Raw genomic sequence first — 19,759 nt, 5'->3', positions numbered from 1 at the left:
CATCACCTGGGACACACTGAGACTAAGCAGGTAGGCAGAAAAAGCACGGTGATCCATTTTTCTTCTGAGGTTAGGAATATGTTGCGCAACAATGCACCGAGTATTACTAGAAATAGTCAGGCATAGTGCATTTTTTGTATGATTTGTATGTTTAGCTCTAAAAAGGGCTCGTCCGGGATTTGAACCCGGGACCTCTCGCACCCTAAGCAAGAATCATACCCCTAGACCAACGAGCCACGCAAGAGTCACCTCTGACACGGCTCCAGGGGTTAGTGGCAGCTAGTCGGTGAATGCTTCACCCAAAGCAAGCAACTGCACATGTTGCTCTCTTCTGCAATATGATTGCTGTCTTTTCCATGGCCGTCATCAAACAAGAAATTAAAAAGCCTCTGTCCTTCAGACAGTTTGTTTTCTCTAAGTGTCTGCTTGTGGTGAGGACAAGAAAAGCATTTCTGCTCTCATTCCTTGCTTTCATGAAGTAGGCCCACCCTTCAGAGCAAAGGGCGAGCAAGCGAATGGCGCAAGCTATCGTCACTTCTCTTTTCGAGCTGTCACTGAGATCCCTGGAGCACACTACGTCAGGTTGGTGAGGGATAGACAGCCTCTATTATCTCAGCTTTCCTATAAAGTCAGCCAGTAAAGGTAAACACTGTTAAAAACAGCAAACCGCTGTTTCTGCCCGGTCTCGAACCAGGGACCTTTCGCGTGTAAGGCGAACGTGATAACCACTACACTACAGAAACAGACACTAACTCAGGAATCTTGTTGGCATGTATTGGGCTGGAATGCACAGACTAAGGGCCAATGTCCTTGTAGCTCAAAGTTGGGCTCTCCTTACCCGGTCTCTATTTCTTTGGAAGACAGGAATGAGGACAACTTTTATTCCAAGAGGCGATTTTGAAACCATATCCTGAAATTACACTAGAAAAACACTATGCATGTAATGTTCCTACCATGCTGGTCTGGCCCAGAAAAGCAGTTGCAAAGAAGTCCTGCACTCCTTTATCACGCCACAAGTGGAAAATAGCGTGCAGGGTAAGGAACTTTCTCGACATACACAGCGTCTTATAGCATTGAAAAGAAGAAATGCTCCTATATTACAAGCATCCTGAAAATGTCCACAGCATGGGCACGTCCGGGATTTGAACCCGGGACCTCTCGCACCCAAAGCCAGAATCATACCCCTAGACCAACGAGCCTGAGTGGCCAGGAGACATTTTGAACAATTTCTGAAGCGTCTTTCAGAAAAAAGCAGGGCTATTTGGCTAGTCTCCCTCTAAGTGAGCCTCACAACGTCATGTTTTCTCTCAAGTTGTTGTTTTTTCACTCTAGCAAGAAAGGGGGCAGCCAATCTCCTATCAGCCAGTGAGCAGAAAAAAGGCACAGATGAGAACAGCAAGCACTTTCTGGCAATTGTTCTCCTCTGCAAGTCCTGGACCCTTGCCCCATAGACTTCCACACCAGAAGCAATGAAGGGCCCACCATTTCCTGCGCCTGAGAAAGAGGGGTTTGATATTTGGATTCAAACGCGCTCGCTCAGCGCTCGATCAGGCTCGATCAGGCGAGATTTATATGAGTGGCTCACAGGCCTGAAACACTCACCTGGGAGACCCAGAGTGGCTGACTTCTCAGTATAGCCATTGTTGGGCGAGTCACCTCCTTTCCTCCTGCCTCAATCTAGAATTGGCTGCAAATCATAAGAGAGAGTGCAATGCCCGTGTGCAGTGCCTACTCCCAGCTACCTCTCTGTCTTCCTTATGTAAATTAGAATTTGCAAGGGGGGACCAATGGCATTCTGCTCCTCCCACATAACCAGGAAGCCCTGTTGAACATGTCTGCCTGTGTTTTTGCAGGGACAGTGCCTTCTCTGCCCAAAAGGTGGCAGGAGAGCCTCACAACAAATGATGGGATCAACTGCTTAGTTAGAAACCCAGCATGGCAGTTACTGTGATGGAGTGCAAATTTAATGGAAGGTGTGCCTGAGGTGTCATTTCCAGAAATCCATGGAATTGTGATTGAGGGCCCAGCCTGATTGTTGGTGGATTTCTCTTCACATGCTACAGGTTCCTGCAAAGATTGTGGTGTTTGCCGGGAACGCACTGCAAAAAACAGGAAGATTTACGGGTGTAAAAGGGACCTGTCAGAAGTGGGATTTGAACCCACGCCTCCATGAGGAGACCAGAAGGCTCAGCTACACTGAAGATCAAGCTCTCTTGAGTCTGGCGCCTTAGACCACTCGGCCATCCTGACGGCTCATGAGAGGGGGCTTAGGTCTAACTCTTCTATCTGCACCTGCCAATGTTTCCACTTACAACCTTCACAGCAATGTCACAGGTGTAAAGGCCCCAACAATACAACATAGCTTAAACAAAATAAAAATAGGCACAAGAACGACCCCCAGATGATGGATGCAGATAACTTTGTTTCGTCTTGCAAAGGTAAAGAAAGTTTCCCACGGCTCACTGTGTTCAAAGACCACCTCTTCTTAAACTTGCATTCAGATAATAAGGTTTTAGAGTGTGCACATAAAAGCAGCCAACGCTCAGTGTTTCTGCCCGGTCTCGAACCGGGGAACTTTCGCGTGTTAGGCGAACGTGATGACCACTACACTACAGAAACGACCTTGCTGCTTGCTACTGTTAAAGCAAAGTTCCTCTCAAGGCTTCACGCTACTTCTATTCTGCTGTATCAGCAGCGGCTCAGAATGTGCAGAACAAGTGTGAAAACCTCAGAGATATCATCCAACATGCTTGCAATTAGACGTATTCAAAATTTACTTGTGCAGGCATCGACAGACAAATATCTGATGCCTAAATGTCTGCGAGTACAGCTTGGGAAAGCATCACCTGGGACACACTGAGACTAAGCAGGTAGGCAGAAAAAGCACGGTGATCCATTTTTCTACTGAGGTTAGGAATATGTTAAGCAAAAAATCAACCGAGTATTACTAGAAATAGTCAGGCTTAGTGCATTTTTAGTACGATTTGTATGTTTAGCTCTAAAAAGGGCTCGTCCGGGATTTGAACCCGGGACCTCTCGCACCCTAAGCGAGAATCATACCCCTAGACCAACGAGCCACGCAAGAGTCACCTCTGACACGGCTCCAGGGGTTAGTGGCAGCTAGTCGGTGAATGCTTCACCCAAAGCAAGCAACTGCACATGTTGCTCTCTTCTGCAATATGATTGCTGTCTTTTCCATGGCCGTCATCAAACAAGAAATTAAAAAGCCTCTGTCCTTCAGACAGTTTGTTTTCTCTAAGTGTCTGCTTGTGGTGAGGACAAGAAAAGCATTTCTGCTCTCATTCCTTGCTTTCATGAAGTAGGCCCACCCTTCAGAGCAAAGGGCGAGCAAGCGAATGGCGCAAGCTATCGTCACTTCTCTTTTCGAGCTGTCACTGAGATCTCTGGAGCACACTACGTCAGGTTGGTGAGGGATAGACAGCCTCTATTATCTCAGCTTTCCTATAAAGTCAGCCAGTAAAGGTAAACATTGTTAAAAACAGCAAACCGCTGTTTCTGCCCTGTCTCGAAGCAGGGACCTTGCGCGTGTAAGGCGAACGTGATAACCACTACACTACAGAAACAGACACTAACTCAGGAATCTTGTTGGCATGTATTGGGCTGGAATGCACAGACTAAGGGCCAATGTCCTTGTAGCTCAAAGTTGGGCTCTCCTTACCCGGTCTCTATTTCTTTGGAAGACAGGAATGAGGACCACTTTTATTCCAAGAGGCGATTTTGAAACCATATCCTGAAATTACACTAGAAAAACACTATGCATGTAATGTTCCTACCATGCTGGTCTGGCCCAGAAAAGCAGTTGCAAAGAAGTCCTGCACTCCTTTATCACGCCACAAGTGGAAAATAGCGTGCAGGGTAAGGAACTTTCTCGACATACACAGCGTCTTATAACATTGAAAAGAAGAAATGCTCCTATATTACAAGCATCCTGAAAATGTCCACAGCATGGGCTCGTCCGGGATTTGAACCCGGGACCTCTCGCACCCAAAGCGAGAATCATACCCCTAGACCAACGAGCCTGAGTGGCCAGGAGACATTTTGAACAATTTCTGAAGCGTCTTTCAGAAAAAAGCAGGGCTATTTGGCTAGTCTCCCTCTAAGTGAGCCTCACAACGTCATGTTTTCTCTCAAGTTGTTGTTTTTTCACTCTAGCAAGAAAGGGGGCAGCCAATCTCCTATCAGCCAGTGAGCAGAAAAAAGGCACAGATGAGAACAGCAAGCACTTTCTGGCAATTGTTCTCCTCTGCAAGTCCTGGACCCTTGCCCCATAGACTTCCACACCAGAAGCAATGAAGGGCCCACCATTTCCTGCGCCTGAGAAAGAGGGGTTTGATATTTGGATTCAAACGCGCTCGCTCAGCGCTCGATCAGGCTCGATCAGGCGAGATTTATATGAGTGGCTCACAGGCCTGAAACACTCACCTGGGAGACCCAGAGTGGCTGACTTCTCAGTATAGCCATTGTTGGGCGAGTCACCTCCTTTCCTCCTGCCTCAATCTAGAATTGGCTGCAAATCATAAGAGAGAGTGCAATGCCCGTGTGCAGTGCCTACTCCCAGCTACCTCTCTGTCTTCCTTATGTAAATTAGAATTTGCAAGGGGGGACCAATGGCATTCTGCTCCTCCCACATAACCAGGAAGCCCTGTTGAACATGTCTGCCTGTGTTTTTGCAGGGACAGTGCCTTCTCTGCCCAAAAGGTGGCAGGAGAGCCTCACAACAAATGATGGGATCAACTGCTTAGTTAGAAACCCAGCATGGCAGTTACTGTGATGGAGTGCAAATTTAATGGAAGGTGTGCCTGAGGTGTCATTTCCAGAAATCCATGGAATTGTGATTGAGGGCCCAGCCTGATTGTTGGTGGATTTCTCTTCACATGCTACAGGTTCCTGCAAAGATTGTGGTGTTTGCCGGGAACGCACTGCAAAAAACAGGAAGATTTACGGGTGTAAAAGGGACCTGTCAGAAGTGGGATTTGAACCCACGCCTCCATGAGGAGACCAGAAGGCTCAGCTACACTGAAGATCAAGCTCTCTTGAGTCTGGCGCCTTAGACCACTCGGCCATCCTGACGGCTCATGAGAGGGGGCTTAGGTCTAACTCTTCTATCTGCACCTGCCAATGTTTCCACTTACAACCTTCACAGCAATGTCACAGGTGTAAAGGCCCCAACAATACAACATAGCTTAAACAAAATAAAAATAGGCACAAGAACGACCCCCAGATGATGGATGCAGATAACTTTGTTTCGTCTTGCAAAGGTAAAGAAAGTTTCCCACGGCTCACTGTGTTCAAAGACCACCTCTTCTTAAACTTGCATTCAGATAATAAGGTTTTAGAGTGTGCACATAAAAGCAGCCAACGCTCAGTGTTTCTGCCCGGTCTCGAACCGGGGAACTTTCGCGTGTTAGGCGAACGTGATGACCACTACACTACAGAAACGACCTTGCTGCTTGCTACTGTTAAAGCAAAGTTCCTCTCAAGGCTTCACGCTACTTCTATTCTGCTGTATCAGCAGCGGCTCAGAATGTGCAGAACAAGTGTGAAAACCTCAGAGATATCATCCAACATGCTTGCAATTAGACGTATTCAAAATTTACTTGTGCAGGCATCGACAGACAAATATCTGATGCCTAAATGTCTGCGAGTACAGCTTGGGAAAGCATCACCTGGGACACACTGAGACTAAGCAGGTAGGCAGAAAAAGCACGGTGATCCATTTTTCTACTGAGGTTAGGAATATGTTAAGCAAAAAATCAACCGAGTATTACTAGAAATAGTCAGGCTTAGTGCATTTTTAGTACGATTTGTATGTTTAGCTCTAAAAAGGGCTCGTCCGGGATTTGAACCCGGGACCTCTCGCACCCTAAGCGAGAATCATACCCCTAGACCAACGAGCCACGCAAGAGTCACCTCTGACACGGCTCCAGGGGTTAGTGGCAGCTAGTCGGTGAATGCTTCACCCAAAGCAAGCAACTGCACATGTTGCTCTCTTCTGCAATATGATTGCTGTCTTTTCCATGGCCGTCATCAAACAAGAAATTAAAAAGCCTCTGTCCTTCAGACAGTTTGTTTTCTCTAAGTGTCTGCTTGTGGTGAGGACAAGAAAAGCATTTCTGCTCTCATTCCTTGCTTTCATGAAGTAGGCCCACCCTTCAGAGCAAAGGGCGAGCAAGCGAATGGCGCAAGCTATCGTCACTTCTCTTTTCGAGCTGTCACTGAGATCTCTGGAGCACACTACGTCAGGTTGGTGAGGGATAGACAGCCTCTATTATCTCAGCTTTCCTATAAAGTCAGCCAGTAAAGGTAAACATTGTTAAAAACAGCAAACCGCTGTTTCTGCCCTGTCTCGAAGCAGGGACCTTGCGCGTGTAAGGCGAACGTGATAACCACTACACTACAGAAACAGACACTAACTCAGGAATCTTGTTGGCATGTATTGGGCTGGAATGCACAGACTAAGGGCCAATGTCCTTGTAGCTCAAAGTTGGGCTCTCCTTACCCGGTCTCTATTTCTTTGGAAGACAGGAATGAGGACCACTTTTATTCCAAGAGGCGATTTTGAAACCATATCCTGAAATTACACTAGAAAAACACTATGCATGTAATGTTCCTACCATGCTGGTCTGGCCCAGAAAAGCAGTTGCAAAGAAGTCCTGCACTCCTTTATCACGCCACAAGTGGAAAATAGCGTGCAGGGTAAGGAACTTTCTCGACATACACAGCGTCTTATAACATTGAAAAGAAGAAATGCTCCTATATTACAAGCATCCTGAAAATGTCCACAGCATGGGCTCGTCCGGGATTTGAACCCGGGACCTCTCGCACCCAAAGCGAGAATCATACCCCTAGACCAACGAGCCTGAGTGGCCAGGAGACATTTTGAACAATTTCTGAAGCGTCTTTCAGAAAAAAGCAGGGCTATTTGGCTAGTCTCCCTCTAAGTGAGCCTCACAACGTCATGTTTTCTCTCAAGTTGTTGTTTTTTCACTCTAGCAAGAAAGGGGGCAGCCAATCTCCTATCAGCCAGTGAGCAGAAAAAAGGCACAGATGAGAACAGCAAGCACTTTCTGGCAATTGTTCTCCTCTGCAAGTCCTGGACCCTTGCCCCATAGACTTCCACACCAGAAGCAATGAAGGGCCCACCATTTCCTGCGCCTGAGAAAGAGGGGTTTGATATTTGGATTCAAACGCGCTCGATCAGGCTCGATCAGGCGAGATTTATATGAGTGGCTCACAGGCCTGAAACACTCACCTGGGAGACCCAGAGTGGCTGACTTCTCAGTATAGCCATTGTTGGGCGAGTCACCTCCTTTCCTCCTGCCTCAATCTAGAATTGGCTGCAAATCATAAGAGAGAGTGCAATGCCCGTGTGCAGTGCCTACTCCCAGCTACCTCTCTGTCTTCCTTATGTAAATTAGAATTTGCAAGGGGGGACCAATGGCATTCTGCTCCTCCCACATAACCAGGAAGCCCTGTTGAACATGTCTGCCTGTGTTTTTGCAGGGACAGTGCCTTCTCTGCCCAAAAGGTGGCAGGAGAGCCTCACAACAAATGATGGGATCAACTGCTTAGTTAGAAACCCAGCATGGCAGTTACTGTGATGGAGTGCAAATTTAATGGAAGGTGTGCCTGAGGTGTCATTTCCAGAAATCCATGGATTTGTGATTGAGGGCCCAGCCTGATTGTTGGTGGATTTCTCTTCACATGCTACAGGTTCCTGCAAAGATTGTGGTGTTTGCCGGGAACGCACTGCAAAAAACAGGAAGATTTACGGGTGTAAAAGGGACCTGTCAGAAGTGGGATTTGAACCCACGCCTCCATGAGGAGACCAGAAGGCTCAGCTACACTGAAGATCAAGCTCTTGAGTCTGGCGCCTTAGACCACTCAGCCATCCTGACGGCTCATGAGGGGGGCTTAGGTCTAACTCTTCTATCTGCACCTGCCAATGTTTCCACTTACAACCTTCACAGCAATGTCACAGGTGTAAAGGCCCCAACAATACAACATAGCTTAAACAAAATAAAAATAGGCACAAGAACGACCCCCAGATGATGGATGCAGATAACTTTGTTTCGTCTTGCAAAGGTAAAGAAAGTTTCCCACGGCTCACTGTGTTCAAAGACCACCTCTTCTTAAACTTGCATTCAGATAATAAGGTTTTAGAGTGTGCACATAAAAGCAGCCATCGCTCAGTGTTTCTGCCCGGTCTCGAACCGGGGACCTTTCGCGTGTTAGGCGAACGTGATGACCACTACACTACAGAAACGACCTTGCTGCTTGCTACTGTTAAAGCAAAGTTCCTCTCAAGGCTTCATCCTACTTCTATTCTGCTGTATCAGCAGCGGCTCAGAATGTGCAGAACAAGTGTGAAAACCTCAGAGATATCATCCAACATGCTTGCAATTAGACGTATTCAAAATTTACTTGTGCAGGCATCGACAGACAAATATCTGATGCCTAAATGTCTGCGAGTACAGCTTGGGAAAGCATCACCTGGGACACACTGAGACTAAGCAGGTAGGCAGAAAAAGCACGGTGATCCATTTTTCTTCTGAGGTTAGGAATATGTTGCGCAACAATGCACCGAGTATTACTAGAAATAGTCAGGCATAGTGCATTTTTAGTACGATTTGTATGTTTAGCTCTAAAAAGGGCTCGTCCGGGATTTGAACCCGGGACCTCTCGCACCCTAAGCGAGAATCATACCCCTAGACCAACGAGCCACGCAAGAGTCACCTCTGACACGGCTCCAGGGGTTAGTGGCAGCTAGTCGGTGAATGCTTCACCCAAAGCAAGCAACTGCACATGTTGCTCTCTTCTGCAATATGATTGCTGTCTTTTCCATGGCCGTCATCAAACAAGAAATTAAAAAGCCTCTGTCCTTCAGACAGTTTGTTTTCTCTAAGTGTCTGCTTGTGGTGAGGACAAGAAAAGCATTTCTGCTCTCATTCCTTGCTTTCATGAAGTAGGCCCACCCTTCAGAGCAAAGGGCGAGCAAGCGAATGGCGCAAGCTATCGTCACTTCTCTTTTCGAGCTGTCACTGAGATCTCTGGAGCACACTACGTCAGGTTGGTGAGGGATAGACAGCCTCTATTATCTCAGCTTTCCTATAAAGTCAGCCAGTAAAGGTAAACATTGTTAAAAACAGCAAACCGCTGTTTCTGCCCGGTCTCGAAGCAGGGACCTTGCGCGTGTAAGGCGAACGTGATAACCACTACACTACAGAAACAGACACTAACTCAGGAATCTTGTTGGCATGTATTGGGCTGGAATGCACAGACTAAGGGCCAATGTCCTTGTAGCTCAAAGTTGGGCTCTCCTTACCCGGTCTCTATTTCTTTGGAAGACCGGAATGAGGACCACTTTTATTCCAAGAGGCGATTTTGAAACCATATCCTGAAATTACACTAGAAAAAGACTATGCATGTAATGTTCCTACCATGCTGGTCTGGCCCAGAAAAGCAGTTGCAAAGAAGTCCTGCACTCCTTTATCACGCCACAAGTGGAAAATAGCGTGCAGGGTAAGGAACTTTCTCGACATACACAGCGTCTTATAACATTGAAAAGAAGAAATGCTCCTATATTACAAGCATCCTGAAAATGTCCACAGCATGGGCTCGTCCGGGATTTGAACCCGGGACCTCTCGCACCCAAAGCGAGAATCATACCCCTAGACCAACGAGCCTGAGTGGCCAGGAGACATTTTGAACAATTTCTGAAGCGTCTTTCAGAAAAAAGCAGGGCTATTTGGCTAGTCTCCCTCTAAGTGAGCCTCACAACGTCATGTTTTCTCTCAAGTTGTTGTTTTTTCACTCTAGCAAGAAAGGGGGCAGCCAATCTCCTATCAGCCAGTGAGCAGAAAAAAGGCACAGATGAGAACAGCCAGCACTTTCTGGCAATTGTTCTCCTCTGCAAGTCCTGGACCCTTGCCCCATAGACTTCCACACCAGAAGCAATGAAGGGCCCACCATTTCCTGCGCCTGAGAAAGAGGGGTTTGATATTTGGATTCAAACGCGCTCGCTCAGCGCTCGATCAGGCTCGATCAGGCGAGATTTATATGAGTGGCTCACAGGCCTGAAACACTCACCTGGGAGACCCAGAGTGGCTGACTTCTCAGTATAGCCATTGTTGGGCGAGTCACCTCCTTTCCTCCTGCCTCAATCTAGAATTGGCTGCAAATCATAAGAGAGAGTGCAATGCCCGTGTGCAGTGCCTACTCCCAGCTACCTCTCTGTCTTCCTTATGTAAATTAGAATTTGCAAGGGGGGACCAATGGCATTCTGCTCCTCCCACATAACCAGGAAGCCCTGTTGAACATGTCTGCCTGTGTTTTTGCAGGGACAGTGCCTTCTCTGCCCAAAAGGTGGCAGGAGAGCCTCACAACAAATGATGGGATCAACTGCTTAGTTAGAAACCCAGCATGGCAGTTACTGTGATGGAGTGCAAATTTAATGGAAGGTGTGCCTGAGGTGTCATTTCCAGAAATCCATGGAATTGTGATTGAGGGCCCAGCCTGATTGTTGGTGGATTTCTCTTCACATGCTACAGGTTCCTGCAAAGATTGTGGTGTTTGCCGGGAACGCACTGCAAAAAACAGGAAGATTTACGGGTGTAAAAGGGACCTGTCAGAAGTGGGATTTGAACCCACGCCTCCATGAGGAGACCAGAAGGCTCAGCTACACTGAAGATCAAGCTCTCTTGAGTCTGGCGCCTTAGACCACTCGGCCATCCTGACGGCTTATGAGGGGGGCTTAGGTCTAACTCTTCTATCTGCACCTGCCAATGTTTCCACTTACAACCTTCACAGCAATGTCACAGGTGTAAAGGCCCCAACAATACAACATAGCTTAAACAAAATAAAAATAGGCACAAGAACGACCCCCAGATGATGGATGCAGATAACTTTGTTTCGTCTTGCAAAGGTAAAGAAAGTTTCCCACGGCTCACTGTGTTCAAAGACCACCTCTTCTTAAACTTGCATTCAGATAATAAGGTTTTAGAGTGTGCACATAAAAGCAGCCAACGCTCAGTGTTTCTGCCCGGTCTCGAACCGGGGACCTTTCGCGGGTTAGGCGAACGTGATGACCACTACACTACAGAAACGACCTTGCTGCTTGCTACTGTTAAAGCAAAGTTCCTCTCAAGGCTTCATCCTACTTCTATTCTGCTGTATCAGCAGCGGCTCAGAATGTGCAGAACAAGTGTGAAAACCTCAGAGATATCATCCAACATGCTTGCAATTAGACGTATTCAAAATTTACTTGTGCAGGCATCGACAGACAAATATCTGATGCCTAAATGTCTGCGAGTACAGCTTGGGAAAGCATCACCTGGGACACACTGAGACTAAGCAGGTAGGCAGAAAAAGCACGGTGATCCATTTTTCTTCTGAGGTTAGGAATATGTTGCGCAACAATGCACCGAGTATTACTAGAAATAGTCAGGCATAGTGCATTTTTTGTATGATTTGTATGTTTAGCTCTAAAAAGGGCTCGTCCGGGATTTGAACCCGGGACCTCTCGCACCCTAAGCAAGAATCATACCCCTAGACCAACGAGCCACGCAAGAGTCACCTCTGACACGGCTCCAGGGGTTAGTGGCAGCTAGTCGGTGAATGCTTCACCCAAAGCAAGCAACTGCACATGTTGCTCTCTTCTGCAATATGATTGCTGTCTTTTCCATGGCCGTCATCAAACAAGAAATTAAAAAGCCTCTGTCCTTCAGACAGTTTGTTTTCTCTAAGTGTCTGCTTGTGGTGAGGACAAGAAAAGCATTTCTGCTCTCATTCCTTGCTTTCATGAAGTAGGCCCACCCTTCAGAGCAAAGGGCGAGCAAGCGAATGGCGCAAGCTATCGTCACTTCTCTTTTCGAGCTGTCACTGAGATCCCTGGAGCACACTACGTCAGGTTGGTGAGGGATAGACAGCCTCTATTATCTCAGCTTTCCTATAAAGTCAGCCAGTAAAGGTAAACACTGTTAAAAACAGCAAACCGCTGTTTCTGCCCGGTCTCGAACCAGGGACCTTTCGCGTGTAAGGCGAACGTGATAACCACTACACTACAGAAACAGACACTAACTCAGGAATCTTGTTGGCATGTATTGGGCTGGAATGCACAGACTAAGGGCCAATGTCCTTGTAGCTCAAAGTTGGGCTCTCCTTACCCGGTCTCTATTTCTTTGGAAGACAGGAATGAGGACAACTTTTATTCCAAGAGGCGATTTTGAAACCATATCCTGAAATTACACTAGAAAAACACTATGCATGTAATGTTCCTACCATGCTGGTCTGGCCCAGAAAAGCAGTTGCAAAGAAGTCCTGCACTCCTTTATCACGCCACAAGTGGAAAATAGCGTGCAGGGTAAGGAACTTTCTCGACATACACAGCGTCTTATAGCATTGAAAAGAAGAAATGCTCCTATATTACAAGCATCCTGAAAATGTCCACAGCATGGGCACGTCCGGGATTTGAACCCGGGACCTCTCGCACCCAAAGCCAGAATCATACCCCTAGACCAACGAGCCTGAGTGGCCAGGAGACATTTTGAACAATTTCTGAAGCGTCTTTCAGAAAAAAGCAGGGCTATTTGGCTAGTCTCCCTCTAAGTGAGCCTCACAACGTCATGTTTTCTCTCAAGTTGTTGTTTTTTCACTCTAGCAAGAAAGGGGGCAGCCAATCTCCTATCAGCCAGTGAGCAGAAAAAAGGCACAGATGAGAACAGCAAGCACTTTCTGGCAATTGTTCTCCTCTGCAAGTCCTGGACCCTTGCCCCATAGACTTCCACACCAGAAGCAATGAAGGGCCCACCATTTCCTGCGCCTGAGAAAGAGGGGTTTGATATTTGGATTCAAACGCGCTCGCTCAGCGCTCGATCAGGCTCGATCAGGCGAGATTTATATGAGTGGCTCACAGGCCTGAAACACTCACCTGGGAGACCCAGAGTGGCTGACTTCTCAGTATAGCCATTGTTGGGCGAGTCACCTCCTTTCCTCCTGCCTCAATCTAGAATTGGCTGCAAATCATAAGAGAGAGTGCAATGCCCGTGTGCAGTGCCTACTCCCAGCTACCTCTCTGTCTTCCTTATGTAAATTAGAATTTGCAAGGGGGGACCAATGGCATTCTGCTCCTCCCACATAACCAGGAAGCCCTGTTGAACATGTCTGCCTGTGTTTTTGCAGGGACAGTGCCTTCTCTGCCCAAAAGGTGGCAGGAGAGCCTCACAACAAATGATGGGATCAACTGCTTAGTTAGAAACCCAGCATGGCAGTTACTGTGATGGAGTGCAAATTTAATGGAAGGTGTGCCTGAGGTGTCATTTCCAGAAATCCATGGATTTGTGATTGAGGGCCCAGCCTGATTGTTGGTGGATTTCTCTTCACATGCTACAGGATCCTGCAAAGATTGTGGTGTTTGCCGGGAACGCACTGCAAAAAACAGGAAGATTTACGGGTGTAAAAGGGACCTGTCAGAAGTGGGATTTGAACCCACGCCTCCATGAGGAGACCAGAAGGCTCAGCTACACTGAAGATCAAGCTCTTGAGTCTGGCGCCTTAGACCACTCAGCCATCCTGACGGCTCATGAGGGGGGCTTAGGTCTAACTCTTCTATCTGCACCTGCCAATGTTTCCACTTACAACCTTCACAGCAATGTCACAGGTGTAAAGGCCCCAACAATACAACATAGCTTAAACAAAATAAAAATAGGCACAAGAACGACCCCCAGATGATGGATGCAGATAACTTTGTTTCGTCTTGCAAAGGTAAAGAAAGTTTCCCACGGCTCACTGTGTTCAAAGACCACCTCTTCTTAAACTTGCATTCAGATAATAAGGTTTTAGAGTGTGCACATAAAAGCAGCCAACGCTCAGTGTTTCTGCCCGGTCTCGAACCGGGGACCTTTCGCGTGTTAGGCGAACGTGATGACCACTACACTACAGAAACGACCTTGCTGCTTGCTACTGTTAAAGCAAAGTTCCTCTCAAGGCTTCATCCTACTTCTATTCTGCTGTATCAGCAGCGGCTCAGAATGTGCAGAACAAGTGTGAAAACCTCAGAGATATCATCCAACATGCTTGCAATTAGACGTATTCAAAATTTACTTGTGCAGGCATCGACAGACAAATATCTGATGCCTAAATGTCTGCGAGTACAGCTTGGGAAAGCATCACCTGGGACACACTGAGACTAAGCAGGTAGGCAGAAAAAGCACGGTGATCCATTTTTCTTCTGAGGTTAGGAATATGTTGCGCAACAATGCACCGAGTATTACTAGAAATAGTCAGGCATAGTGCATTTTTAGTACGATTTGTATGTTTAGCTCTAAAAAGGGCTCGTCCGGGATTTGAACCCGGGACCTCTCGCACCCTAAGCGAGAATCATACCCCTAGACCAACGAGCCACGCAAGAGTCACCTCTGACACGGCTCCAGGGGTTAGTGGCAGCTAGTCGGTGAATGCTTCACCCAAAGCAAGCAACTGCACATGTTGCTCTCTTCTGCAATATGATTGCTGTCTTTTCCATGGCCGTCATCAAACAAGAAATTAAAAAGCCTCTGTCCTTCAGACAGTTTGTTTTCTCTAAGTGTCTGCTTGTGGTGAGGACAAGAAAAGCATTTCTGCTCTCATTCCTTGCTTTCATGAAGTAGGCCCACCCTTCAGAGCAAAGGGCGAGCAAGCGAATGGCGCAAGCTATCGTCACTTCTCTTTTCGAGCTGTCACTGAGATCTCTGGAGCACACTACGTCAGGTTGGTGAGGGATAGACAGCCTCTATTATCTCAGCTTTCCTATAAAGTCAGCCAGTAAAGGTAAACATTGTTAAAAACAGCAAACCGCTGTTTCTGCCCGGTCTCGAACCAGGGACCTTGCGCGTGTAAGGCGAACGTGATAACCACTACACTACAGAAACAGACACTAACTCAGGAATCTTGTTGGCATGTATTGGGCTGGAATGCACAGACTAAGGGCCAATGTCCTTGTAGCTCAAAGTTGGGCTCTCCTTACCCGGTCTCTATTTCTTTGGAAGACCGGAATGAGGACCACTTTTATTCCAAGAGGCGATTTTGAAACCATATCCTGAAATTACACTAGAAAAAGACTATGCATGTAATGTTCCTACCATGCTGGTCTGGCCCAGAAAAGCAGTTGCAAAGAAGTCCTGCACTCCTTTATCACGCCACAAGTGGAAAATAGCGTGCAGGGTAAGGAACTTTCTCGACATACACAGCGGCTTATAGCATTGAAAAGAAGAAATGCTCCTATATTACAAGCATCCTGAAAATGTCCACAGCATGGGCTCGTCCGGGATTTGAACCCGGGACCTCTCGCACCCAAAGCCAGAATCATACCCCTAGACCAACGAGCCTGAGTGGCCAGGAGACATTTTGAACAATTTCTGAAGCGTCTTTCAGAAAAAAGCAGGGCTATTTGGCTAGTCTCCCTCTAAGTGAGCCTCACAACGTCATGTTTTCTCTCAAGTTGTTGTTTTTTCACTCTAGCAAGAAAGGGGGCAGCCAATCTCCTATCAGCCAGTGAGCAGAAAAAAGGCACAGATGAGAACAGCAAGCACTTTCTGGCAATTGTTCTCCTCTGCAAGTCCTGGACCCTTGCCCCATAGACTTCCACACCAGAAGCAATGAAGGGCCCACCATTTCCTGCGCCTGAGAAAGAGGGGTTTGATATTTGGATTCAAACGCGCTCGATCAGGCTCGATCAGGCGAGATTTATATGAGTGGCTCACAGGCCTGAAACACTCACCTGGGAGACCCAGAGTGGCTGACTTCTCAGTATAGCCATTGTTGGGCGAGTCACCTCCTTTCCTCCTGCCTCAATCTAGAATTGGCTGCAAATCATAAGAGAGAGTGCAATGCCCGTGTGCAGTGCCTACTCCCAGCTACCTCTCTGTCTTCCTTATGTAAATTAGAATTTGCAAGGGGGGACCAATGGCATTCTGCTCCTCCCACATAACCAGGAAGCCCTGTTGAACATGTCTGCCTGTGTTTTTGCAGGGACAGTGCCTTCTCTGCCCAAAAGGTGGCAGGAGAGCCTCACAACAAATGATGGGATCAACTGCTTAGTTAGAAACCCAGCATGGCAGTTACTGTGATGGAGTGCAAATTTAATGGAAGGTGTGCCTGAGGTGTCATTTCCAGAAATCCATGGAATTGTGATTGAGGGCCCAGCCTGATTGTTGGTGGATTTCTCTTCACATGCTACAGGTTCCTGCAAAGATTGTGGTGTTTGCCGGGAACGCACTGCAAAAAACAGGAAGATTTACGGGTGTTAAAGGGACCTGTCAGAAGTGGGATTTGAACCCACGCCTCCATGAGGAGACCAGAAGGCTCAGCTACACTGAAGATCAAGCTCTCTTGAGTCTGGCGCCTTAGACCACTCGGCCATCCTGACGGCTCATGAGGGGGGCTTAGGTCTAACTCTTCTATCTGCACCTGCCAATGTTTCCACTTACAACCTTCACAGCAATGTCACAGGTGTAAAGGCCCCAACAATACAACATAGCTTAAACAAAATAAAAATAGGCACAAGAACGACCCCCAGATGATGGATGCAGATAACTTTGTTTCGTCTTGCAAAGGTAAAGAAAGTTTCCCACGGCTCACTGTGTTCAAAGACCACCTCTTCTTAAACTTGCATTCAGATAATAAGGTTTTAGAGTGTGCACATAAAAGCAGCCAACGCTCAGTGTTTCTGCCCGGTCTCGAACCGGGGACCTTTCGCGTGTTAGGCGAACGTGATGACCACTACACTACAGAAACGACCTTGCTGCTTGCTACTGTTAAAGCAAAGTTCCTCTCAAGGCTTCATCCTACTTCTATTCTGCTGTATCAGCAGCGGCTCAGAATGTGCAGAACAAGTGTGAAAACCTCAGAGATATCATCCAACATGCTTGCAATTAGACGTATTCAAAATTTACTTGTGCAGGCATCGACAGACAAATATCTGATGCCTAAATGTCTGCGAGTACAGCTTGGGAAAGCATCACCTGGGACACACTGAGACTAAGCAGGTAGGCAGAAAAAGCACGGTGATCCATTTTTCTTCTGAGGTTAGGAATATGTTGCGCAACAATGCACCGAGTATTACTAGAAATAGTCAGGCATAGTGCATTTTTAGTACGATTTGTATGTTTAGCTCTAAAAAGGGCTCGTCCGGGATTTGAACCCGGGACCTCTCGCACCCTAAGCGAGAATCATACCCCTAGACCAACGAGCCACGCAAGAGTCACCTCTGACACGGCTCCAGGGGTTAGTGGCAGCTAGTCGGTGAATGCTTCACCCAAAGCAAGCAACTGCACATGTTGCTCTCTTCTGCAATATGATTGCTGTCTTTTCCATGGCCGTCATCAAACAAGAAATTAAAAAGCCTCTGTCCTTCAGACAGTTTGTTTTCTCTAAGTGTCTGCTTGTGGTGAGGACAAGAAAAGCATTTCTGCTCTCATTCCTTGCTTTCATGAAGTAGGCCCACCCTTCAGAGCAAAGGGCGAGCAAGCGAATGGCGCAAGCTATCGTCACTTCTCTTTTCGAGCTGTCACTGAGATCCCTGGAGCACACTACGTCAGGTTGGTGAGGGATAGACAGCCTCTATTATCTCAGCTTTCCTATAAAGTCAGCCAGTAAAGGTAAACACTGTTAAAAACAGCAAACCGCTGTTTCTGCCCGGTCTCGAACCAGGGACCTTTCGCGTGTAAGGCGAACGTGATAACCACTACACTACAGAAACAGACACTACCTCAGGAATCTTGTTGGCATGTATTGGGCTGGAATGCACAGACTAAGGGCCAATGTCCTTGTAGCTCAAAGTTGGGCTCTCCTTACCCGGTCTCTATTTTTTTGGAAGACAGGAATGAGGACCACTTTTATTCCAAGAGGCGATTTTGAAACCATATCCTGAAATTACACTAGAAAAACACTATGCATGTAATGTTCCTACCATGCTGGTCTGGCCCAGAAAAGCAGTTGCAAAGAAGTCCTGCACTCCTTTATCACGCCACAAGTGGAAAATAGCGTGCAGGGTAAGGAACTTTCTCGACATACACAGCGGCTTATAGCATTGAAAAGAAGAAATGCTCCTATATTACAAGCATCCTGAAAATGTCCACAGCATGGGCTCGTCCGGGATTTGAACCCGGGACCTCTCGCACCCAAAGCCAGAATCATACCCCTAGACCAACGAGCCTGAGTGGCCAGGAGACATTTTGAACAATTTCTGAAGCGTCTTTCAGAAAAAAGCAGGGCTATTTGGCTAGTCTCCCTCTAAGTGAGCCTCACAACGTCATGTTTTCTCTCAAGTTGTTGTTTTTTCACTCTAGCAAGAAAGGGGGCAGCCAATCTCCTATCAGCCAGTGAGCAGAAAAAAGGCACAGATGAGAACAGCAAGCACTTTCTGGCAATTGTTCTCCTCTGCAAGTCCTGGACCCTTGCCCCATAGACTTCCACACCAGAAGCAATGAAGGGCCCACCATTTCCTGCGCCTGAGAAAGAGGGGTTTGATATTTGGATTCAAACGCGCTCGATCAGGCTCGATCAGGCGAGATTTATATGAGTGGCTCACAGGCCTGAAACACTCACCTGGGAGACCCAGAGTGGCTGACTTCTCAGTATAGCCATTGTTGGGCGAGTCACCTCCTTTCCTCCTGCCTCAATCTAGAATTGGCTGCAAATCATAAGAGAGAGTGCAATGCCCGTGTGCAGTGCCTACTCCCAGCTACCTCTCTGTCTTCCTTATGTAAATTAGAATTTGCAAGGGGGGACCAATGGCATTCTGCTCCTCCCACATAACCAGGAAGCCCTGTTGAACATGTCTGCCTGTGTTTTTGCAGGGACAGTGCCTTCTCTGCCCAAAAGGTGGCAGGAGAGCCTCACAACAAATGATGGGATCAACTGCTTAGTTAGAAACCCAGCATGGCAGTTACTGTGATGGAGTGCAAATTTAATGGAAGGTGTGCCTGAGGTGTCATTTCCAGAAATCCATGGAATTGTGATTGAGGGCCCAGCCTGATTGTTGGTGGATTTCTCTTCACATGCTACAGGTTCCTGCAAAGATTGTGGTGTTTGCCGGGAACGCACTGCAAAAAACAGGAAGATTTACGGGTGTAAAAGGGACTTGTCAGAAGTGGGATTTGAACCCACGCCTCCATGAGGAGACCAGAAGGCTCAGCTACACTGAAGATCAAGCTCTCTTGAGTCTGGCGCCTTAGACCACTCGGCCATCCTGACGGCTCATGAGGGGGGCTTAGGTCTAACTCTTCTATCTGCACCTGCCAATGTTTCCACTTACAACCTTCACAGCAATGTCACAGGTGTAAAGGCCCCAACAATACAACATAGCTTAAACAAAATAAAAATAGGCACAAGAACGACCCCCAGATGATGGATGCAGATAACTTTGTTTCGTCTTGCAAAGGTAAAGAAAGTTTCCCACGGCTCACTGTGTTCAAAGACCACCTCTTCTTAAACTTGCATTCAGATAATAAGGTTTTAGAGTGTGCACATAAAAGCAGCCAACGCTCAGTGTTTCTGCCCGGTCTCGAACCGGGGACCTTTCGCGTGTTAGGCGAACGTGATGACCACTACACTACAGAAACGACCTTGCTGCTTGCTACTGTTAAAGCAAAGTTCCTCTCAAGGCTTCATCCTACTTCTATTCTGCTGTATCAGCAGCGGCTCAGAATGTGCAGAACAAGTGTGAAAACCTCAGAGATATCATCCAACATGCTTGCAATTA

General features: G+C 47.2%; 35 non-coding genes across 35 annotated transcripts; all 35 read right to left on the bottom strand.

The window, feature by feature from the left end:
- Nucleotides 1-164: 164 nt before the first annotated feature.
- On the bottom strand, nt 165-236 carry TRNAP-AGG (transfer RNA proline (anticodon AGG)). The gene has a single exon. It is a non-coding gene; the product is annotated as a tRNA-Pro (tRNA).
- Nucleotides 237-670: 434 nt separating this feature from the next.
- Nucleotides 671-743, bottom strand: TRNAV-UAC (transfer RNA valine (anticodon UAC)). Its single transcript has one exon. It is a non-coding gene; the product is annotated as a tRNA-Val (tRNA).
- A 384-nt stretch (nt 744-1,127) lies between these two features.
- TRNAP-UGG (transfer RNA proline (anticodon UGG)) lies at nt 1,128-1,199 on the bottom strand. Its single transcript has one exon. It is a non-coding gene; the product is annotated as a tRNA-Pro (tRNA).
- A 939-nt stretch (nt 1,200-2,138) lies between these two features.
- On the bottom strand, nt 2,139-2,250 carry TRNAL-CAA (transfer RNA leucine (anticodon CAA)). Its single transcript has 2 exons — nt 2,213-2,250; nt 2,139-2,184 (listed from the first exon to the last, which is right to left on the bottom strand). It is a non-coding gene; the product is annotated as a tRNA-Leu (tRNA).
- A 296-nt stretch (nt 2,251-2,546) lies between these two features.
- On the bottom strand, nt 2,547-2,619 carry TRNAV-AAC (transfer RNA valine (anticodon AAC)). Its single transcript has one exon. It is a non-coding gene; the product is annotated as a tRNA-Val (tRNA).
- Nucleotides 2,620-3,005: 386 nt separating this feature from the next.
- Nucleotides 3,006-3,077, bottom strand: TRNAP-AGG (transfer RNA proline (anticodon AGG)). Its single transcript has one exon. It is a non-coding gene; the product is annotated as a tRNA-Pro (tRNA).
- A 434-nt stretch (nt 3,078-3,511) lies between these two features.
- On the bottom strand, nt 3,512-3,584 carry TRNAV-UAC (transfer RNA valine (anticodon UAC)). Its single transcript has one exon. It is a non-coding gene; the product is annotated as a tRNA-Val (tRNA).
- Nucleotides 3,585-3,968: 384 nt separating this feature from the next.
- On the bottom strand, nt 3,969-4,040 carry TRNAP-UGG (transfer RNA proline (anticodon UGG)). The gene has a single exon. It is a non-coding gene; the product is annotated as a tRNA-Pro (tRNA).
- A 939-nt stretch (nt 4,041-4,979) lies between these two features.
- Nucleotides 4,980-5,091, bottom strand: TRNAL-CAA (transfer RNA leucine (anticodon CAA)). The gene is made up of 2 exons: nt 5,054-5,091; nt 4,980-5,025 (listed from the first exon to the last, which is right to left on the bottom strand). It is a non-coding gene; the product is annotated as a tRNA-Leu (tRNA).
- Nucleotides 5,092-5,387: 296 nt separating this feature from the next.
- Nucleotides 5,388-5,460, bottom strand: TRNAV-AAC (transfer RNA valine (anticodon AAC)). The gene has a single exon. It is a non-coding gene; the product is annotated as a tRNA-Val (tRNA).
- Nucleotides 5,461-5,846: 386 nt separating this feature from the next.
- TRNAP-AGG (transfer RNA proline (anticodon AGG)) lies at nt 5,847-5,918 on the bottom strand. The gene has a single exon. It is a non-coding gene; the product is annotated as a tRNA-Pro (tRNA).
- Nucleotides 5,919-6,352: 434 nt separating this feature from the next.
- On the bottom strand, nt 6,353-6,425 carry TRNAV-UAC (transfer RNA valine (anticodon UAC)). The gene has a single exon. It is a non-coding gene; the product is annotated as a tRNA-Val (tRNA).
- Nucleotides 6,426-6,809: 384 nt separating this feature from the next.
- Nucleotides 6,810-6,881, bottom strand: TRNAP-UGG (transfer RNA proline (anticodon UGG)). Its single transcript has one exon. It is a non-coding gene; the product is annotated as a tRNA-Pro (tRNA).
- A 928-nt stretch (nt 6,882-7,809) lies between these two features.
- On the bottom strand, nt 7,810-7,919 carry TRNAL-CAA (transfer RNA leucine (anticodon CAA)). Its single transcript has 2 exons — nt 7,882-7,919; nt 7,810-7,855 (listed from the first exon to the last, which is right to left on the bottom strand). It is a non-coding gene; the product is annotated as a tRNA-Leu (tRNA).
- A 295-nt stretch (nt 7,920-8,214) lies between these two features.
- Nucleotides 8,215-8,287, bottom strand: TRNAV-AAC (transfer RNA valine (anticodon AAC)). The gene has a single exon. It is a non-coding gene; the product is annotated as a tRNA-Val (tRNA).
- Nucleotides 8,288-8,672: 385 nt separating this feature from the next.
- TRNAP-AGG (transfer RNA proline (anticodon AGG)) lies at nt 8,673-8,744 on the bottom strand. Its single transcript has one exon. It is a non-coding gene; the product is annotated as a tRNA-Pro (tRNA).
- A 434-nt stretch (nt 8,745-9,178) lies between these two features.
- On the bottom strand, nt 9,179-9,251 carry TRNAV-UAC (transfer RNA valine (anticodon UAC)). Its single transcript has one exon. It is a non-coding gene; the product is annotated as a tRNA-Val (tRNA).
- Nucleotides 9,252-9,635: 384 nt separating this feature from the next.
- On the bottom strand, nt 9,636-9,707 carry TRNAP-UGG (transfer RNA proline (anticodon UGG)). The gene has a single exon. It is a non-coding gene; the product is annotated as a tRNA-Pro (tRNA).
- A 939-nt stretch (nt 9,708-10,646) lies between these two features.
- TRNAL-CAA (transfer RNA leucine (anticodon CAA)) lies at nt 10,647-10,758 on the bottom strand. Its single transcript has 2 exons — nt 10,721-10,758; nt 10,647-10,692 (listed from the first exon to the last, which is right to left on the bottom strand). It is a non-coding gene; the product is annotated as a tRNA-Leu (tRNA).
- A 295-nt stretch (nt 10,759-11,053) lies between these two features.
- On the bottom strand, nt 11,054-11,126 carry TRNAV-AAC (transfer RNA valine (anticodon AAC)). The gene has a single exon. It is a non-coding gene; the product is annotated as a tRNA-Val (tRNA).
- A 385-nt stretch (nt 11,127-11,511) lies between these two features.
- On the bottom strand, nt 11,512-11,583 carry TRNAP-AGG (transfer RNA proline (anticodon AGG)). The gene has a single exon. It is a non-coding gene; the product is annotated as a tRNA-Pro (tRNA).
- Nucleotides 11,584-12,017: 434 nt separating this feature from the next.
- On the bottom strand, nt 12,018-12,090 carry TRNAV-UAC (transfer RNA valine (anticodon UAC)). The gene has a single exon. It is a non-coding gene; the product is annotated as a tRNA-Val (tRNA).
- Nucleotides 12,091-12,474: 384 nt separating this feature from the next.
- On the bottom strand, nt 12,475-12,546 carry TRNAP-UGG (transfer RNA proline (anticodon UGG)). The gene has a single exon. It is a non-coding gene; the product is annotated as a tRNA-Pro (tRNA).
- A 939-nt stretch (nt 12,547-13,485) lies between these two features.
- TRNAL-CAA (transfer RNA leucine (anticodon CAA)) lies at nt 13,486-13,595 on the bottom strand. Its single transcript has 2 exons — nt 13,558-13,595; nt 13,486-13,531 (listed from the first exon to the last, which is right to left on the bottom strand). It is a non-coding gene; the product is annotated as a tRNA-Leu (tRNA).
- Nucleotides 13,596-13,890: 295 nt separating this feature from the next.
- On the bottom strand, nt 13,891-13,963 carry TRNAV-AAC (transfer RNA valine (anticodon AAC)). Its single transcript has one exon. It is a non-coding gene; the product is annotated as a tRNA-Val (tRNA).
- A 385-nt stretch (nt 13,964-14,348) lies between these two features.
- On the bottom strand, nt 14,349-14,420 carry TRNAP-AGG (transfer RNA proline (anticodon AGG)). The gene has a single exon. It is a non-coding gene; the product is annotated as a tRNA-Pro (tRNA).
- Nucleotides 14,421-14,854: 434 nt separating this feature from the next.
- Nucleotides 14,855-14,927, bottom strand: TRNAV-UAC (transfer RNA valine (anticodon UAC)). The gene has a single exon. It is a non-coding gene; the product is annotated as a tRNA-Val (tRNA).
- A 384-nt stretch (nt 14,928-15,311) lies between these two features.
- TRNAP-UGG (transfer RNA proline (anticodon UGG)) lies at nt 15,312-15,383 on the bottom strand. Its single transcript has one exon. It is a non-coding gene; the product is annotated as a tRNA-Pro (tRNA).
- A 928-nt stretch (nt 15,384-16,311) lies between these two features.
- On the bottom strand, nt 16,312-16,423 carry TRNAL-CAA (transfer RNA leucine (anticodon CAA)). The gene is made up of 2 exons: nt 16,386-16,423; nt 16,312-16,357 (listed from the first exon to the last, which is right to left on the bottom strand). It is a non-coding gene; the product is annotated as a tRNA-Leu (tRNA).
- Nucleotides 16,424-16,718: 295 nt separating this feature from the next.
- On the bottom strand, nt 16,719-16,791 carry TRNAV-AAC (transfer RNA valine (anticodon AAC)). The gene has a single exon. It is a non-coding gene; the product is annotated as a tRNA-Val (tRNA).
- A 385-nt stretch (nt 16,792-17,176) lies between these two features.
- On the bottom strand, nt 17,177-17,248 carry TRNAP-AGG (transfer RNA proline (anticodon AGG)). Its single transcript has one exon. It is a non-coding gene; the product is annotated as a tRNA-Pro (tRNA).
- Nucleotides 17,249-17,682: 434 nt separating this feature from the next.
- On the bottom strand, nt 17,683-17,755 carry TRNAV-UAC (transfer RNA valine (anticodon UAC)). The gene has a single exon. It is a non-coding gene; the product is annotated as a tRNA-Val (tRNA).
- Nucleotides 17,756-18,139: 384 nt separating this feature from the next.
- TRNAP-UGG (transfer RNA proline (anticodon UGG)) lies at nt 18,140-18,211 on the bottom strand. The gene has a single exon. It is a non-coding gene; the product is annotated as a tRNA-Pro (tRNA).
- A 928-nt stretch (nt 18,212-19,139) lies between these two features.
- On the bottom strand, nt 19,140-19,251 carry TRNAL-CAA (transfer RNA leucine (anticodon CAA)). The gene is made up of 2 exons: nt 19,214-19,251; nt 19,140-19,185 (listed from the first exon to the last, which is right to left on the bottom strand). It is a non-coding gene; the product is annotated as a tRNA-Leu (tRNA).
- A 295-nt stretch (nt 19,252-19,546) lies between these two features.
- TRNAV-AAC (transfer RNA valine (anticodon AAC)) lies at nt 19,547-19,619 on the bottom strand. Its single transcript has one exon. It is a non-coding gene; the product is annotated as a tRNA-Val (tRNA).
- Between the last annotated feature and the right edge of the window lie 140 nt (nt 19,620-19,759).

The sequence above is a fragment of the Lissotriton helveticus genome, chromosome 10, assembly GCF_964261635.1.
Source record: "Lissotriton helveticus chromosome 10, aLisHel1.1, whole genome shotgun sequence".
Classification (NCBI taxonomy): domain Eukaryota; kingdom Metazoa; phylum Chordata; class Amphibia; order Caudata; family Salamandridae; genus Lissotriton; species Lissotriton helveticus.
This window is presented reverse-complemented; position numbering and strand designations above follow the sequence as displayed.